Raw genomic sequence first — 18,557 nt, 5'->3', positions numbered from 1 at the left:
AGTTTGTCCCTAAAGAAAATATTTAGAAACCAAAACAATTGATCAGAGCTATCCGGTAAGAGTGTTCTCACATTATAATCAGTATGCTTTTTACAAGGCTGCCGACTGGACTAGTCCACTCAGTGATTCAAAGCAATGGCTAAAAATAATCTTCATGTATACATCTCATCAGTCCATTGTTGCACAGCAAAGGTCTGTTAAAAAGACAAAACATGAACAATTTAAGGCTCAATCTACATCCCCTGAGTCAGTTAGAACTTCGACATTTATTTTACTGGGAGCAGCAGTGAGCCTTAAGCCAAGACTGACTTAAAAGAAGCCAATCACTGGATTTCAGAGACACGAGATGCTCTTGCATGGCACGGGCAAATGAGATGCAGCACCCTCGGGAAGGAGGCGAGGGGGAGTGGTTCCTCTGCCCCCGCCCAGGTTACTTCCTGCGGCCGTCCCTGCATCCCCACCACAGCAGCTCACCTCTGCTCAGGGCCAGTCCTGGCTTTTTGCGCCCCAGCTAAAAGGGGGGGGGGGGGAGTCGGAGCGCTGCCCTTGAAAGTGCCCCACGCACATGCTCTGAGCGCTGTGCCTAGAGCCGGCCAGTTAACAGCAGTGAATCATGTAAGAAGGAAAAAACATCTAATACGCCATAGATTTAATCATCGCTTGTTAGAGATTTTATAAAAATTATTTAGATGTAGACATACACATTTTATAGAGAGCACGTTTAAGACAGGAATGCAGAATGCTGTTACTCTTTCAACAATGACATACCACTAACAAGCACTATGTCGCTGGATAGAGAAGACACCCTTTCACCAACATTTGTGCAAACTAAACATACAACTTGTTAGTTACTAGCTTAGAAGTACCACAAAAAAAAAAAAAAAAAGGGAGGGGGTGGTTGGAAAGAGAGTCCAATAAGGAGCAAATATGGGCAGAATTTAGCCCTAGTTTTGTAGGTCTTATATACAAATGAAAACATGATTTTACTGTAAGTGTATAGAAAAGATCTATCCTTTTACCTAATACAGAGATACCACTACTCTGCCTGAAAATAAAGTTTATGCTACTATGCATCCATTCTCCCAGACAAAGAGTGTCGAGGGCATGCAAATTAGATGCAATGCATTTTATATGAATAATTAAATGCCACAGTGACAGATGTATAGTAATATCAACAAAAACACTTGAATGAATGACTAAACCAAAGGACATCCTGTTGCTGTCTAGACAAGTGTCTGTCGCTTTTCAGTTACAAGTGCTTCCTCTAAAACTGATGGGAATATATATGTCTACAAAATACAGTGCTATTTTAAGCACATGCTGAAGACAAACTATAGTTAGCAACGTTTCAGCTAAGAACTCTTCCAGCTAATATAACTATCCCATCCCCACCTTCAAGCACTAAATTCCCTCTTTTTCTGTGAAACTAGCCAGGAAGCATCCTTTGCAGCCATGCACATCATGATAATCCAGGACTTGTCTACACAAGAATTTAAAATCTGATAGCACATTAGCAAACATGTGAAAACAACATGCTTTAGATGTCAAGTATAAACCAAGCACTCACTGCCTTTTGACACATGGTGAATTGGCTGAGCGTGAACAGGGGATGGCCTAGACTTTAAATCAACCAACTCTGTAGAATGTAGAAAATATTAACAGTGTAAATATTACTTAAACACAAAGACAGCAGGCTTTATGAAACAAGCAGGTCTCCAAAGTGTTAAAAATAAGCCTCTCTTTAAAATTACAAGACAGATCCAAACTAGAATGCTGTGAACTGGCACCACACTCTGATAAAGCCTGGGGTTGTTCAAAGCACAAGTAGCAGTGGTGCCGATCTGGGCCTCAAATCCAAGTGTTCATGATCCTGGTCTGACCAGCAAAGTCATTCACCAAATTCACTCAGTTTTAGTCCAACATAACATCCGTTACCTGTCAATATCTAGGCTTACAAGGATTGATACAATATTAATGGACTGCAGTTGCAGACAGGATCGTACTTTTTTAACCATCACTTAGCAGCTCAAGATAAGGCTTAAAGTATTACTGTCTATTGCATTTTGAAAAGACCTAAAAGTATACTTTATACAGAGGTTAATTACAAAAGCTGCTTCATTTTTTGCACGTCCATGTGATGAGGTGGGTGTCCTGATGTCTCTTGCTCCAGCACAGCTTTAACATTATGGGATGAGGTAATGCATAGTAAGATTTTGCAGAGATGTTTTTACGATGTTTTTTATAGGAATCAAGACATACCGTACTAGACTGATCAGTGCCCTGTCGACGTATGGGCAACTCTTGGGTTATTAATGAGAAAGATTTCAATTACATTCTACTTCAAAGACCTTAATGGTAGAGCTGGAGAACACTATTTTTCTTCAGCTAGGTTTTGTTACAAGCCAAGGGAAATCCTTTTTAAAAAACAAAAAAACACTTAGTACAAAAGCCATACTCTGCCATATGTACTGTTTCTGATAAAAAACACACATTTACTGAACCAGAAGCAGATTGAACAGGTGCAGCTCCTACATGTATGTAATTACATGCCCAACTCCATTTGCAATTAGTGTGGGTGCACAATTTAAAAAAAATAATGGGCCCTGTCCTGCATATTAAAATTAAGGACTTGTAGTTTTGAAGTCTGTTATTTTGGAAGTAAAGACTACTTTGGAAAGATAGGAACGGTCTTTGCTGAGTGTCTGAACAGCACCTAGCACAACAGTATCTGGGTCCCTGATTGGGTCTCCCAGGTGCAACGATAACAGAAATAAGGTAAGCTTCGTTAAGGGTGTAAGCTAGTATTGTTCCAGAAGACAGACTAACAGTGATGGATAAAATCACCACGGATTAATAAATGCATAGCCTACTGATCCCACCACATCTAAAAAGAATCTGAAGGGGATTTTCAACCTAATTTTTGTGGGCCTATATCAGTAAACAAGTGTTTTTCTGGCCTGATCCTCCTATGTTAAAAAGGTCTATTAACTTTGTATCAGACTCATTCCATGAAATGACAAAGCATAAATCTGACAATGAAGCAGTGTTCTACTAGAGTAGATTAACAATTGCAACTAAATCTTTCCGAAGAGCATTCTCAGATGCTTCAGAAAAAAGTATGTACCGACTAGGAAAAAACCCAGACTAGCTGGGTTTAACCAAGGTGGTTCAGTGTAATAAACCAAATCTGCAACTTCAAATACAAACTCCCCCTGCAGTACCTGCTTATTTATACACAGTGTGATCTTTAATCTAGTTTCTCAAACTAAAATTCCTAAACTACATCCTCTCTGGTAGTTTCACAATTTAAGAGTTCAACTGAATGTAGACAGAACAGTTATAATACTGGGAATGTAAAATGAAGTCTCTCTCCAAACTATGACTAATTGAAAAAGCATTCCCTTTCTCCAGCCCCTCCTATGTACTAGGAGGCCCAAAACATTCCAGGTTTATGACTGGATTTGTTGTGTGGACTTCCGGTATACAGAACCTACTGGCATGTGTCTTGGAAACAGAAGATCTGTTTAAACTAAGGATATTCCCTGACACATTCTGTAACAACAAAGATAATGCTTAGGTAAGAATAAAAAAAGACTGTTAGAAATGATTAGTAGGCTGTAATTACAGAAAGTGGAAGCCCTGTATGCACCAAGGTCCTTCTCAAATGTTACATTGCTTTCCACAACAGAAATGGTCATTTGATTGCTCATCTGTTCACACAGTTTAGATACAAAATAGCTGATTAATTGGCAACACTCTACTGAAACAGTAAGATTTGGACCTGTGGGAAAAAGAGGATTCTGGGAACTAAAGGCAAAGTTGTAGGACGACAATTTATTGATAGCTATTCTGGAGGAGTGCAAGTGTTCCCATTTTCTGAATAACCACTAAAGGTTCCACAATTACCCATATTCTCAATTACCTGTGTTCTCAAGTAAAATGAAGGATTACAAAATTTTAAAAAGGCTGTTTTAAAAAGCCAAAAAAACCTGAACATAATTCTCTGTCAACTATTTTTGAACATTCATATGAAATACACCAGTTTCACCAGGAACACCACAAACAGAAGCAGAATTCCTGTAAATGTAAGAATGATGGCACACAAAGCATCCTGAAAGGCAATAAAGATTAACTATTGCTGAGAAATAGTCTCCCCAACATGTTCGGCACCAGGCAAAAGTACTATGGCAAAATCATCATCTCTTTCTGACTACTACAAAATTGTAATATTTCAAGTCACAGTATGACATGCAGTCTCAACTGTCATGTTAATGTTTAGATGGCCATTTCTAAAGACAATATTACATTGGATGTTTAAGGTAGAGTATATAATTCCAGTTTATGAAGACACCTTAGGAAATTATATATTTTGGTCCACAGGGCAATTACCCGATTCTGTGCCAAGTCCACTAACCATGTAGGAACGCAAGAGTTTCTTAACGGTTATTTTAAAAAAAAAATTTAGTCAGTCATCCCACCCTGTTTATTTATTTACTGCGTGTTCCAGTACAGCTTCTCTAGTTATGTGGGTTATGTAGTCATCTTTCCTTCTTCCTGGAAGGGCTCTTCAGCCCAATAAAGCTTTGGGACATAATATGCAGACATTCTAAGTTGGAGCAGGGCTGCTCCTCTTTTGTCTGGGTAGGCAGTGGGGAAAGTAGCAGCTCATAACTACACTTTCACTTTAAAACCATCCTTTGCCGTCTACTTTCAGTGAGCAGTTCTGCTTCATGTACCGTGGCCACTTACACTTTCTAAACAGTAGATCAGGAGGAAGAATTCGGAAGCTAGGAATTTTCATCTTTGATGTAGAAAAACTGATTAGCCAAATCTGGAGAACTGAAGGAGAGATTAAGGGTGTATTTACGTTCTTTAGAAAACCCATAGGAGCGAGTCTCAGAGACTGGCGTCAAGTGACTCAGGCTCACAATACAGGGCTAAAAATAGCAATTTAGACATTCCCACTCTGGCTGGAGCACTGCTCTGACACTCTGGGAAAGGAGTGAGCCTGGACAAGACTGTCCACACTGTCAGTTTTAGCCCTGTAGTGTGACCCCCAAATCAGCTGACCAAGGCTCTGAGACGCGTTGTTGCAGGTTGTTTTTTTTGGGCAGAGTATAGACCTACCCTTTGCCTCAGTTTGGCAACATTCTGGACAGGTGATTGGCTTCAGAGACAGTCACAAGTCCTGTCCAACCAGTACAGTAAGGATTCTGTGATCGTGGATGGGCTAAAAAGTAGGTTAAGAGCTACAACCCAAGAAGCTTGATGCCCTTGAAAAGCCAGGAAGCAAGCAACAAGAACAATCCTAAAACAAAAAATGCTGTAAAAAAAACCTTTGACACTCACTAGAGAACAAGTAACTCAGTTCAAATGTAAAACTGGTAACGAATCTTTACTCATACTGTATATGAAACCTTAAGTGTTGGTGTAAATAGGTGCCTATGGGAGTAGTTTGCTTCATGATGAAATGATAAGTCTGAGTTCTTAAATTCTGACAAGATTATAACAGAGGCAAAGGTATCCATGAAAACATGACACAAGACTATTAAAGGTATTACTTTTTCCTGCCATTTGATTTTCCTTAACAACATGAAACCTATGTGTTTGCTACCCAAGAGAGGCCAGATGGGTAGCTTCTGGCACGCTAACATTTCAGAGCACCTTTTCACATAGGGCTTTGTGACCAGTACATCCTGCTCAATTTCTATAGTACAATAGGCTGGATTTGCTGCCAGGAAAAATGGAAAATTAGCAGCTCTGTTCAAAAACAGAGCTAAAGCATCCAGAATTAAAGAAGTTAGCTTTAGAAAAACAAGACTCTTAAGGGAAACTAACTAGAAATTCTCCATAAAATGTAACTTGACCAAGAGACATTTCACATTTACTGATTAATTTTTTTCCTCTCATTCTACACTGTACTAAGATCCAAAGCATCTTGGTGACTAGACTTCAGCTCTTTCATGTCACTTGAACGATATATCCTAGTCTGAAGTTCCAGGTCTTAATTTAAAAGTCTTAACATGTCTGATAAGAAAAAAAATGCCCAATGGGGGAAGACGATGTTGTGGAACACCACCAAAGCAAATGGTCCCCAACTCAGTTTCAGATTTCTGGCTGATCTTAGTGGAAATAAAACTAAATAATGTGATATCTTCTAAAAAGTAGTGCCAAAATTCAGGAAGAGTTGGCTACTTTAGATACTGTTAACTGTGCAGTTAATTAAATAGAAATAGCTATAACTTCTATCTCTGGACAGATAAAAAGTTTGCAAAATATGTTTCTAATATAAATTTACCATAAAGAAAATATAGTTAAATTTTCATTGGCCGTTTTTAACCACTGGAGATTATAGGGGAGCAGAAACTCCAGGATCATCAGGGACGTAAAATACTATTTAGTTTTTCCTTCTTTCGTTTTATCCGTTCAGCTCTCAATTGTTCTTTAAAAATTGGTAAGTTATCCTAGATAGTCTCAACACAACTTAAAGTTTTATTACTGAAGCGATAACCCACACTTCCCTTACTGCTTTATCTCCTGTTAGTGTAACCTGGAAGAATATAGTGTTAGTGTTCACAAGTTCTGTACTTATCTACTTCTGTAAACAAACAGTTCAGGGCTTTTGAATGTGTGGTTTGCTTGCAGACCTATAATACCAAAAAACATGTGCTGTCCAAGAAGCAAGCAAACTTAGCTTTTCCTTAAGGGCCCAATCCTGGTTCCACTGACATTATGGGAATCTGCCTATTGACTTTAATGGGAGTACATAAGTGCTATGAAGTTGTTGGATGGGGAGAGGTATAGCAAGTTTTATGAAGCGCGTTTGTTGCTTTTAGTTTTGTATCCTTTTTATATAAAAAGTCTTATTTCTTGAAAGTGTTAAAAAGTCTTTAGGGGTAGTATAAAATTTTCTTCAATAATTTGTCCCTGCCTTTGGAATTATATAACAATGGTCATTCTTCAGAGCCATTTTAATGTAGGGAAATTCTTCTTTCCTTTTGGCAATCTGTGCCAGCATTCAGCTTTCTGGATGCTGCAAGATCTGTTGCAGGAGTTTGATTTTACTGGCATAACATTTTGAACACAAAGCCAAAGAACACAACACTTTCTCTCACAACAAAAACAAAATCCACCTTCTTATTCAACTACTCTGCTCTCTGTAGTCTCTCATCTGCTTTGGTGTCCAAAGTAGTTTTTACTATTTTACTCCTGTTCCACTGAAGTCCGTGCAGCTCAGAGACTGAGCTGAGTTATGCAATTCTGTTCTGACTGCAGAATTACTACACGATGCAAGAGTCAGCAAGATACCAGCTTTGCTTTCAGGACACCTCATTGAGTGGGCTTATAATTAGAGAAAGCCTGGTTTTTTTTTTTTACATTGACTGAGCAGATTTGATCTGGAAGTGATTGACAGGTAAACATGGAACCTCAATGCCCCCTCCTCCCCACTTACAGATAATTTCCAGAGTAGAACACAATAAAATTTAGAAATCTGGTAGAGTATGCACACGTGGATAGTCAGTAGTTGAGAGGATAAATAGGAAATAGTTACTTATGGTAAATGCTGTTGCTCATATGATCTTCACAACTTCTCATTTTGTGTCATTCAGCCTTATTATCAAGTGCATTTAGTGAGAAAGTAAGCTGAAATTGAGAACGGGCATTCTCAGCATTTTATCTGAGAAGACAACTTCCCTTGCTCTTCTGCCCAACAGGGAACAAGCGGTCTGCTTAGTGCCTGAGAGGGGCAAAGGGAACCCAGCAAGTTATCCAAAGAGCTAATTTTTGAATAACATCTGTTGCTTTACATAGAGTGGATTCCAATCTTCTTTGGCTGGGAGAGAAAAGACGTAGGATATAGATGACTTGTGGAGAAGGCTGGCAGGAACAACACTTCTGCACAGATTTATCATAGCATACTTCCCTATCCTTCATACTTCAGTTTAGACTGTTCTGCATTCTAGATTTTGAACATGATACATTATGAACAAGATTAGTATTTAATCCTGATCTGAGGAGAAGTGTTCAGTTACACACCACATTTAGACAGCTAAAACAAAATGTACCAGGTACACGTGTTACTCTTAGCACAAAAGTGCTGTTAAGTTATTCGAAATTTTTTTATTTGAGACATGGTAGAATGGAATATTTTCTCAACAGAAATCTAGACATGAATCTATGCTCCCGCTTAATCAGAATAGCACAGACTCAAACTTACAAATTAGTTTCCCCGTGTGAATGAATTTTAGACAGTTTATTGCACAAACTATAAATGAGTTATTTCCATTTCCACCTCTTTATTGAGGGTTTTGCATTCATCAGCAGACGAAAGCATTAACTCAAACTTTAGGCATTAACAACAATAAATACTCTAATTGTGGAACAGATACTCCATGAAGTGAAGACCAGCATAGCACAAAAAGTCCTAGACCAAGTCATTTTGTGTGATAATTTCTTTTTGGTACCTCTGAATGCTTCTTGACCATTACTGAAACATGGATACTAAGCTGTAAGGATGCTCTTCCAAGCCATATTAATTTTCACTTGGCACCCTGACTTCCCTACATGCAGCGTGCTTCATGTCTATGGAAAATTAGACAAGCCAACTTATTTGGAATGTCTCTTCAAAAAGTAGTTTCCCTTGAGAATTACTCAATATTTAAGAAGCTACAGCACAGGCTCTGACTAGACTTAGGGACATGCAAACACCATCTTTTTTCAAAATAGATGCTGCTTCAAAGTTATTTTGCCATTTTCAAAGAGCACAATTCTAGCATGGGAAATCCCATACACACCTATCTATACACATCTCTTGATAAGAGAACACTTGAACTTTTCAGAAGTAGAATGAAATGCTGTTTTCATCTTTCATACTTAGGAGAGGAAAAAGCTACGGTGGTGTCCTCATTAAGGTTATATTTAAATTTAGCTTCCAATAGGTTTTGGCTACGTTCTAATATTCAGTTTTGGCAGGTTTAATGTTCAAGTCAAATAGGAGGCAGCACTATTCCTTCCACAGAGTATGCAGGGAATAGCCCAACAAGTGATGTTAGGAGTCTAACTCTTCTGGTCAAATCATTCTCCAACTCAGGAGAGAACTTTGGGCCCAGATTACATTAGGCTGTAAACTCACCAGGGAAGGGACCACATCCACCTGTGACAATGCCAAACTCAATGAAGCCCTAATTCTGAGGTGGCGCTATCACAATACAAACTACCAACAGTGTGCGCACAGTAGGTGGTAACATTTCCAGAGTGCTTTTCTCTTCTACTTTTTCATTTAAAAAGCTTACAAGAATTCAGAATAGATTAGGTACTAATATTTCAGCAATGATTAGGGATTGGGGTATTCCGAAATCCCAGCACAGCCATTTTCAGTGTTTTCATAGTCAGGTCGATAGTAAGTTAATATCCATACACTTTGGTTCTTTTGTCTATGCTCAGACAGCATCAGCCATACCACTAAAACCAAATCACCCATGATAAGATGTACACAAAACACCACCATGTATTTAGCAACCGAATACAAGGTGGTGGTGTTCCACAGAGCAGGCAAGGAGTTTCCAACTCTCTTTTCTTTTCTTAAGGTGGGTGGGTGGAAAGATGCCAATCCTGTGCTCAATACCTACCACAGCAACCCTCCTATTCCCAGGGTAGGCAAATCATTACCGGCAGATGCCAATGATGCAGCCCAAGAGGTGGTGCCAGTCCTTAGGCCCTGACAATCCAGCACCATCTTGAATGGCCTGCCCCATTTTAAATAAATTAGTTTCCTACTGTGAATGAATTTTAGAGAGCTGTCATAAACAGATAGCTATGGGTTAATGTCTCTTTCACCTGTAAAGGGTTAACAAACAGTGACCTGCAACACCTGACCAGAGAACCAATCAGGAGACAAGATACTTTCAAATCTCGGTGCAGGGAAGTCTTTATTTGTGTGTCTTTTTCCTTTTTGTCTGTGTTCTCTCTGGGATCTGAGAGTGACCAGACGTACTACAGGCTCTAATTTTCTATTCAAGTAGTAAGCGCAAGTAGAAAGGCAGTTTAGTCTTTTTAATTGGTTTTCTTTATTTGCAAATGTGTATCTGGCTGGTAGAGTTTTAATATGTATTTGGCTGGAAGTATTTTAAATTGTATTTCTGCTGGAGGAGGCTTTTTCTCCAGTTTCTATAAGCTGAAAGACCCTGTAATATTCCATCTTGAATTTACAGTGATTATCTTTATTCTCCTTTCTTTTATTAAACGTTTTTCTCTTTAAGACCTGATTAATTTTTTCCCCTTGTTAAGGCAAAGGAACTGAGTCTGTACTCACCAGGGAATTGGTGGGGAGAAGGGAGAAGGAGTAGTGGGGGAGGAAAGGTGAATTTCCTCTGTGTTTTAGATTCACGGAGCTTGAATCTGTCTATCTCTCCAGGATAACCCAGGGAGGAAAAGCCTGGGAGGGGGGGAGAAGGGGGAGAAGAAACCTGATTTCTCTGTGTTGTGATTCAAGGAGTTTGAATCACGGTGATCTCCTGGTGTACCCAGGGCGGGAAAGATCTGGGAGGAAGAAAGGAGGGGGAAGGGAAATGGTTTATTCCCCTTTGTTGTGAGACTCAAGGAATTTGGGTCTTGGGGTCCCCAGGGAAGGTTTTGGGGAGACCAGAGTTTATCAGGCACTCCAAGTCCTGACTGGTGGCAGCTTATCAGATCTAAGCTGGAAATTACGCTTAGAGGAATTCATGCTGGTACCCCATTTTTTTTTTGGACTCTAAGGTTCAGATTGGGGAAAATTACCATGACAAACTTATTTATAGTTATTTCCATCTCCACCTCTTTATTGAGGGTTTTGCATTTATCACCAGATGAAAGCATTAACTTAAATTTTAGGCATCAGTAACAATAAATACTCTAATTCTGGAACAGATCATGGATTAACTCACACAAACAACTCTTCCTGGGTTAAGAACCAATTTGGATGACTCGGCTCGCAGTTCACAGCATTCAGTCAAAGGAGTTTGTTCTGGGACAGCAATTTTTCTGGTTCCAGAACGGGTTTAATACCTAACCCTTCAGGAAACTTGATTTAATTATCTGATGGGTGCCATTTTTAAGAACACAAGATGTTTCACTAATCAAGAGCTACAGTTTTAGAAGCTTATGAAGAAAAAAAGCTTGCTGATATAGTCAAACAACAAATAGTTAAGAACTTCCATTCTCATCTTCTTTTGCTTGCTCCATTGAGCTCTTCCAGTGAACTCTGCCCAAAGGTATGGCCAGTCTTCTAGTTCTAAGTTAAATCTGTTTATTCAGTTTAGATTTAAACAACCATTACATACTATGTCAGATACAATTCCCGCCACCCAACTTTGACAGAATGAAGCTATTCTAACCAAAGGCATCCCAACAAGTTCCACAAATAATCATCCTGGAAGGAAAATGGATTGTTTCCTCACAGGCAGAGGGAAACCCAAGGCAGACTGTTCACATTAGAAGATCTGGAATGCCTTTAGTAAATGAAATAGATCCAAGCCCCCTACCAAGCGAGTCAAGAGACTTTGCTATTAAGGAACAACTGCAATTCAGGCCAAATTCTACTTCAGAGTCTTTGTAAGGCATAATTTACTGTAATGAGGTCCTGTACTTCAACTTCACAACCCTCTTTGCAAAATACATGTTGATAGACATTTAAACACTTAACTGTGGGCATTCAGTTTAGTATAAAATAACCTTTAAAACATCACTGTGCTCAGGTATCAAGGGAGCAGGGTAAGCATCTAGACAGCAGCTGATTTTAAATGCCACATGTATTACAAGTCCTGTACAATAATGTAGACAGACAGACTGAACACTAATATCGAACTTTGTTGCTTTAATGAGGAGTTAAGGCAAACCTTTTATACATCGCACAACTGCAAGTTTGTGAATGCAGAATAAGGTTAAATGTAGAATAAGTTCCTTGTTAGAGGAAATTACCACACAGACATTTCAAAGAGAAATTGTGTTTCTTGCCTTGAGCCTGAATCTGATTTCAATTACAGATATGAACAAAAAAATCAAAAGCAATTAGTAACTCTAAGCTTCTACTGCATTTTCTGTTTATTGTAATGACTTAGAAACTTCTCCATTGTCAAGTTGTGTATTTATTGCAGCTATACTGTACCTTATTATGCAATTAAATAATTTGCTGGAACGTTTTAGCTCATGGGGCTTTAGTGACCCATTTTCCTGTATTTGTTACATCTCCTCCAACAAACAAAGTTAAAAGTTTATTTTAAATGAGTGTAAGAGCCTCAAAATAAGTACTCCCGTTAACTGTAAGAAGTGTACTCCCACTGTTCTCTGTTAGGAATGCAAAAAGAAAGTTCTGTTCACTGAAGATACTAAGTGCTGTGAGGGAGAATAAAAATCTCATTAACTCTGGTCAAGATAGAGTCCAGTATCTATTTTTTTTAAGCAGTGCAACTGAACACAACGGTGACATTAAGTAAGTAAGTAATGTTCTTAGATAACAGAATGAGTCAGAATTCCCTACATGCGAGGCTGGCAAGCTTTTAGTTCTGGAAAAGAGGCAATTCTCTTGCTAAATCACCTGGTGACCTGGGAGTTCCTTTGTCTTGTCACAAAAGAAAAGAGGCCCCCTTAGATTTCTAAATTTATTTTTTCCTGCCCTGGTCACCAAGTAACAGGTGGGTAGCATACAATTTAACATGGTTTAAAGCTCCATAATCTGTGTAGCTCTAATGACAATTCTGCTACGTATTGGAAGAACATCTTAGATCTTGTTATATAATGAAATGTTGAAAACAGTAAGATGTTTAGTATATACAGTCATCAAAAAGGTATGTTTAATACACCACCGTCATTGCTTAGTTTTAGATGCAGGCACACCACATTAATAGCATATGCTTGTGATAAAAAAAGGACAACCATATGAGTTAATTAAAAGCATTTAGACTTTTTTTTGCAGTGGCAAGACTGAAGTCTTGTATCTCAGTCACATGATCTTCCCAGAATTGAGAAACAAATATTTTAAAGCAGAAAATGCACATCTGGCCACAGGGATGGATGGTTTACATAACTTCAAAATTACATGTGTCTGAAAGTGGGTATTCACCCACGAACGCTTATGCTCCAATACATCTGTTAGTCTTAAAGGTGCCACAGGACTCTGTTGCTTTTTACAGATCCAGACTAACACGGCTACCCCTCTGATACATAACTTTAAAATGTCCCTCCCTTAAAAAAAATAAATAAATAAAAGCATGAAGTTTACAGGTTCAAACACTGAAGGTGATGTGATAGTTTGTTACTATACAGAAGAAACACAGCAAACATGATACCAAATAAGCCCATTTATAATCTTAGATAGTAGAGGTAGACATTCTGAAATGGCATAAAAAGGGCACTGCAGTCGTATTTAATATCTGAATCTAGAAGTTTAGTGCTCTAGAATGACATCAGGGCTAAAAAACAGATGCAAGTTCTACGCAGACAAGGCCATGGAGAAAGAAGGCAGCAGGTTTGTATGGAGAAGCAGAACTGTGGATAACAAAAATTGAGCAAAGCAAATTAAACTGAGAAAAAGGGACAGAAGGAGGCAGGAGTGAGAATGTGGGCAAAAACCAGAAGTGACACAGCAACAGTCAAGGCATGACAGCAGGGAAAATGGGGCTCAGGTATTACAGGACCAGAGGCTGCAGGCCATACTTACAGGCTGGGACACACTATCCAGGGAAGCAGTGACTCTGAAAAAAAAGATTTGGGGATCATAGCTGAACATGAGCTCCCCGTGTGATGCTATGGTCAAAAGAGCAAATACAATCCTGGAGCGCATAAACAGCAACCTTGAGAAGGCAGAGAGCTTATTTTACTTCATTTGGTACTGGTGAGACAGCTGCTGGAACACTGTATCCGGTTCTAGTGTCCACAATTCATAAAGAATGTTGACAAATTGGAGAGGGTTCAGAGAAGAGCCATGAGAATGATTAGAAAAAAATATCAGTGAGTCAAGGACCTCCATCTGTTTAGTTTAGCAAAGAAGTGGTTAAAGGGGGACTCAATTACAGTCTATAAATATTTACATGAAGAAAAAATATTTAATAATGGGCTCTTCCCTCTAGCAGAGAAAGGTATAATACGATCCAAATGGCTGGAAAGCTTGACGCTAGACAAATTCAGACTGCAAACAAGGTGTACATTTTCAGCAGTGAGCAATTAAACCACTGGAATAGTTTACTCAGGGTTGTGGTGGATTCTCTATAACTCGTTTTTAAATCAAACTTGGATGTTTTTCTAAAAGATCTGCTCTAGGAATTATTTTGGGGAAGTTTCTGGCCTGTGTTATACAGGAGGTAAGACTACAACAGTTCCTTCTGGCCTTGAAATCATTGATGCCAATGAAAGACATTGGGAATTGAGGGTTTAGTTAAAAGCTCCCTCTTTTCACATTCAGGTCTCACACCGGTTTCCTGAGAGAGAGACATCTGTGTAAGAATTAAAAACTGGGGACAGAAGTTTTCCTAATAACTCTTCAACAGGCCCCCACCTGGGCTGGACTCTCCTCTCCAACAACAAACCTTCATTTGAGACTGCTCATCTGAGTACTGTGTTTTGCGTCACTGTACACTCAGGTCTGTTTTTATGTTACTTAGCTACAGTGTATACAGAAACCAATGTTAATGTGTATAACATGCAGAGTTCTGCTATTACCATCCTGGTATGTGTCATGCACAGTATGATGTTTTTTGCTATTCAAGCATGAAGCTGGAAATTAACTCTTTATTACTTAGCATCTGAGAATGAATTATGGAGCTCTGATTAAAGGCTAATTTGGGGTTACTAGCCACATACTATAGCTTTTGTTCTGATATTTTAGCATGTTTAGAAGTTGGCTGTTACAGTGCAGACATCAGATTTAAAAATACATCAGACTTCTGTTCCACAGTGTTCTTTTCATACAAGGAAACTGCATTAAGACCACTGGTTCTGTTTGCTGGATCAGTTTATGGGTAGACTTAAATCAGCGAGTTAGAAATGTGATCCCAGTAACATAGGGCCTCATTCCTATTTCTGTTCAAAGCAAAAATTAAAGAAGCTTCTTCCACGGTCTTAGTTTTACATATTACTGTTTTCTCTTCATCTGAAGTAACAGGATTACTTTAGAACAATTTAAATGGGGGGGGAAACCTTAGAATTACTCCACCACTACAGGATCTTTTGAGGTATCAATTCATCAAACTTCAAAATATTTGCTTGGATTATAATCCAAGCAGAAGTATGAAGCTATATTCCTTCAATACAGCTGTTTCTGACTTTTAAATGGAGCAATAGGTATCGTAGATGGAGTGATGTAAAAGTAATGAGGTGGTCTGCACCCATCCAAGGGATTTATACTTTCCAATATAATAGGTCAGTTTTACAAAATAAGAACTGTACCATTAGCTGTCAGTTTTACATGCTCATATCTTGCTGAAGAGGTCATCTGCAGACAGACATACTAGAGTTTGTAGTTCCCTTGATCAAATCATGAAAACAATGACTGCCCTTATCATAATATATGTTTAAAGTGTTAGTGGTCTGGTACCATCTAAAACCAAGTTTGATTTTTTTTTTTTTTTTTTTTTTGACAGACAGAACTATTTTATGAATTTTTAGACTCAAAAACAACACACCAGCTCTATGTACAAAAGAATAATGCAGATTACGGGGGAGAGGCTTCATTCCACAACAAGATCAAATTGCTCTGCTTCTTCAAACTATGCATTCATTTGAGCAGCCCACTCATCCAATTCAGATTTATCTATCTGGGGGATCCTCCTTTTCTTCCGTTTCTCTTTGGGGAAGGAGATGCCAGGAATGTTTGTGTCCCATTCCTTAGTGGAGCCCAAGGCATCGGGCTCCACGGGAGTCTCCTGGGCAGGGGAAACCTTACCCACTGGAGACACATCTGCTAGTGCATCAGGCACTAGGAGCTTCTCAAAGCCAAAGAGTGAGCACTTCTGCAGGCCATGGGCGAATGTGGGTGTGGACATGTTCAAGCTGGGTGAGGCATCCAGGCGGCTGTAGGATCGGTGCACTCTCAGACATCAGCGCATCCCTCTCATCCTGAGGAGGAGAGTCATACACAGTGATGCTAACTGTAGACAGGGCAGCCTTCTCCACCAGGCCTGAGGCATTGGCAGGGAGAGATGATGCTAAGCATCAGTGCTTCCACAGCCTTTGGCCTCGCTGCTCTACACTGGAAAGTTTTCCTTTCCTGCCTTCTGGGAGATCCTGGGGCTGCGCCGTGAAGTCCAAGCAGTACTAGTCATGCATGGGATTTGTTCTGCTTCAGTCAAAGCAACAGTAGGCTGCTGTTTTCAGGGCATGATCTTTTTCACCATGATCGATCGCTTTACCACTGGAGCTGGAAGTAGGCTCCCCACCATCTTCTTCTCCACCAAAGGTTTCCTCTGGGAACCACGCTTGGTAGGAGACCCTGCGATCCTCTCAGACCTGCGCCTCGGAGGAGGGGAGACAGCATCCCCCCAGGCTCTGCTCCCCACTGGGGCCGCGCGCGCAGACCGGGGCCGCCTCTGGCCCCCACCTGCCATCCGTGGGCCTGTCCACTCCGTGCCGAGCGGGCTGGAACCCGCCACCAAGCCCTGTTCAAATCACCCGCCGCTACAAGGGAAGTGATTTTTTTTAGTACATTTTAGAAGTATGTTAAGGTGGTTTACAAACCACATGTAATGTTTCTAGTTTATACCTGTGCTAGCTTGAGCAGCATATGCCAGCAATATTCACATAGGCAGAAAGCAGGTTTTAGCAGTGAACTACCCCTTCTCTGCTTATTGGACACTCATTCAAAAGGTAGTTAACTAAGTCTTGCTTTTTATTTAAAAGCGTCTATTTTAGAAAAAAGTGTCATTGGTCCCCTCAGAAGTGTTAGATACATCTGAACACCATATTTACACACAAAAGTCTGAGCCAAGTGATTTTTGGTGGATGAAACAACTTGCAACCTCTGAGCAAAAGAACATTTTCTGCCCTTCTGTAAAGATCACTGACTGCTTCCAAAATGGAATTAGTGACAGTGCATTACTTCATTTTTGTGATTCTACTGCTGCTTTGTGCAACACAGTGAATTAGTCAATCCGAACTGTTCTTGTCACTCTGTGAGGTAATTAACTTAAAATGAAAACAATTCATGCAAAGGAAAAAAGCCTCCACCTCACTTAAGTGGAGAAGTTGTGGCCTCATCCAGCTGGGTTATTTAAAAAGGGCTACATTTCCTGTGGGACTGTAAAAGTATAAGATGCACTATGATGTGCATTTTTTGAGAAAGGAATGTTTCAAAAGTTTGAGAAGGTAACATAAGCCTTAAAAACAAATACTTAATGGCTATTTTACCCAAGTCATTCGTGAAAATAATTCACCCTATAAAACAGTGTCACAAACAGACATTTGAAAATCCCCCTGGTCTTAGTAAAGACACAAATAAGTGATGGTTTAAACATGGTAATATTAGTAAATGTCAAGTGTGACCTTGCTTCCAGAGAAGTCTTGGTAACTATGGCAATGAAACAAACCACCAGCTATCAAGCACGCCTTAAGACAATGAGCCAGATGCAGAGAGGAATAATTTATTGAAAACAGTTAGTAAACCATCACCACAAGTTTTGGACAGCTTCATTATAACACAGTATAGTTCATCTACTGTGGCTCACTATATGAATTTGTATTAGACTAGAGTAATTCCTAGAGCAGTGGCTCTCAAACTTTTGTACTGGTGACCCCTTTCACATAGCACACCTCTGAGTGCGTCCCCCTTATAAACCAAACAAACACTTTTTTTGTATATTTATCATCATTATAAATGTGGAGGCAAAGCGGAGTTTGGGGTGGAGGTTGATAGCTCACGACTCCCCATGTAATAACTTTGCGACCCCCTGAGGGGTCCTGACCCCCAGTTTGAGAACCTCTGTCCTGGAGGCTTCAGAGATCAAGACTCCACTATGTTACGTGCCATACAGCTATAGTTACACAGTACTTATGAGAATGTGGCCCCAAATCCTAAATGGGGTACCTAGATTCTACTGCAATATGAAAGAGTCACTGATTTTAACCAATTACGAAACCTTGTTTCCAGAAGTTATATACAATTTTAAAGTGTCCTACAAACAGTCTTTATTACAGGTCTCTGTGCACAGGCAAGTTATGAAACATGTACCATAAACAGGCTTAATTTATTAATCCATCAAATAGCCTATTACCACAAACATTCCCCTTGTTCAGAGTATGGTTTGTATGTCCACACCATCAGTAATGTACCTAAAAACAATTCAAGTACCTAACAAAAACAGTCAGCTTTAGTCAATCACAAGTGAACTGCATTAATCTATTACGCAGAAACAGCTCGTTAGCACTTTCTCTCTGAATAGCTATTTCAGCAGATTAAAATCATTCCTATTTTAAGATTCTGTGAGTATGAGCTGGTATTAAAAAATTTTAGCTCAGAAACCACAGAATTCTTCTGTAGACCTGGCATGGTCTGTAAGGGAACTGAGGCCAGCTTAATGCTGCCACTCAGGTGT

General features: G+C 39.5%; 1 protein-coding gene and 1 pseudogene across 6 annotated transcripts in view; both read right to left on the bottom strand.

Moving 5' to 3' along the window:
* Positions 1 to 18,557, bottom strand: part of ARHGAP17 (Rho GTPase activating protein 17) — a 92,282-nt gene that overhangs the window by 59,824 nt on the left and 13,901 nt on the right. The window lies entirely within an intron of this gene.
* On the bottom strand, positions 13,775 to 16,612 carry LOC116817820 (sororin-B-like; annotated as a pseudogene).

This window comes from Chelonoidis abingdonii, chromosome 9 (genome assembly GCF_003597395.2).
Source record: "Chelonoidis abingdonii isolate Lonesome George chromosome 9, CheloAbing_2.0, whole genome shotgun sequence".
Taxonomy (NCBI): Eukaryota; Metazoa; Chordata; order Testudines; family Testudinidae; genus Chelonoidis; species Chelonoidis abingdonii.
Note: the sequence above shows the minus strand (reverse complement) of the source record. Positions and strands in the feature narration are given on the sequence as shown.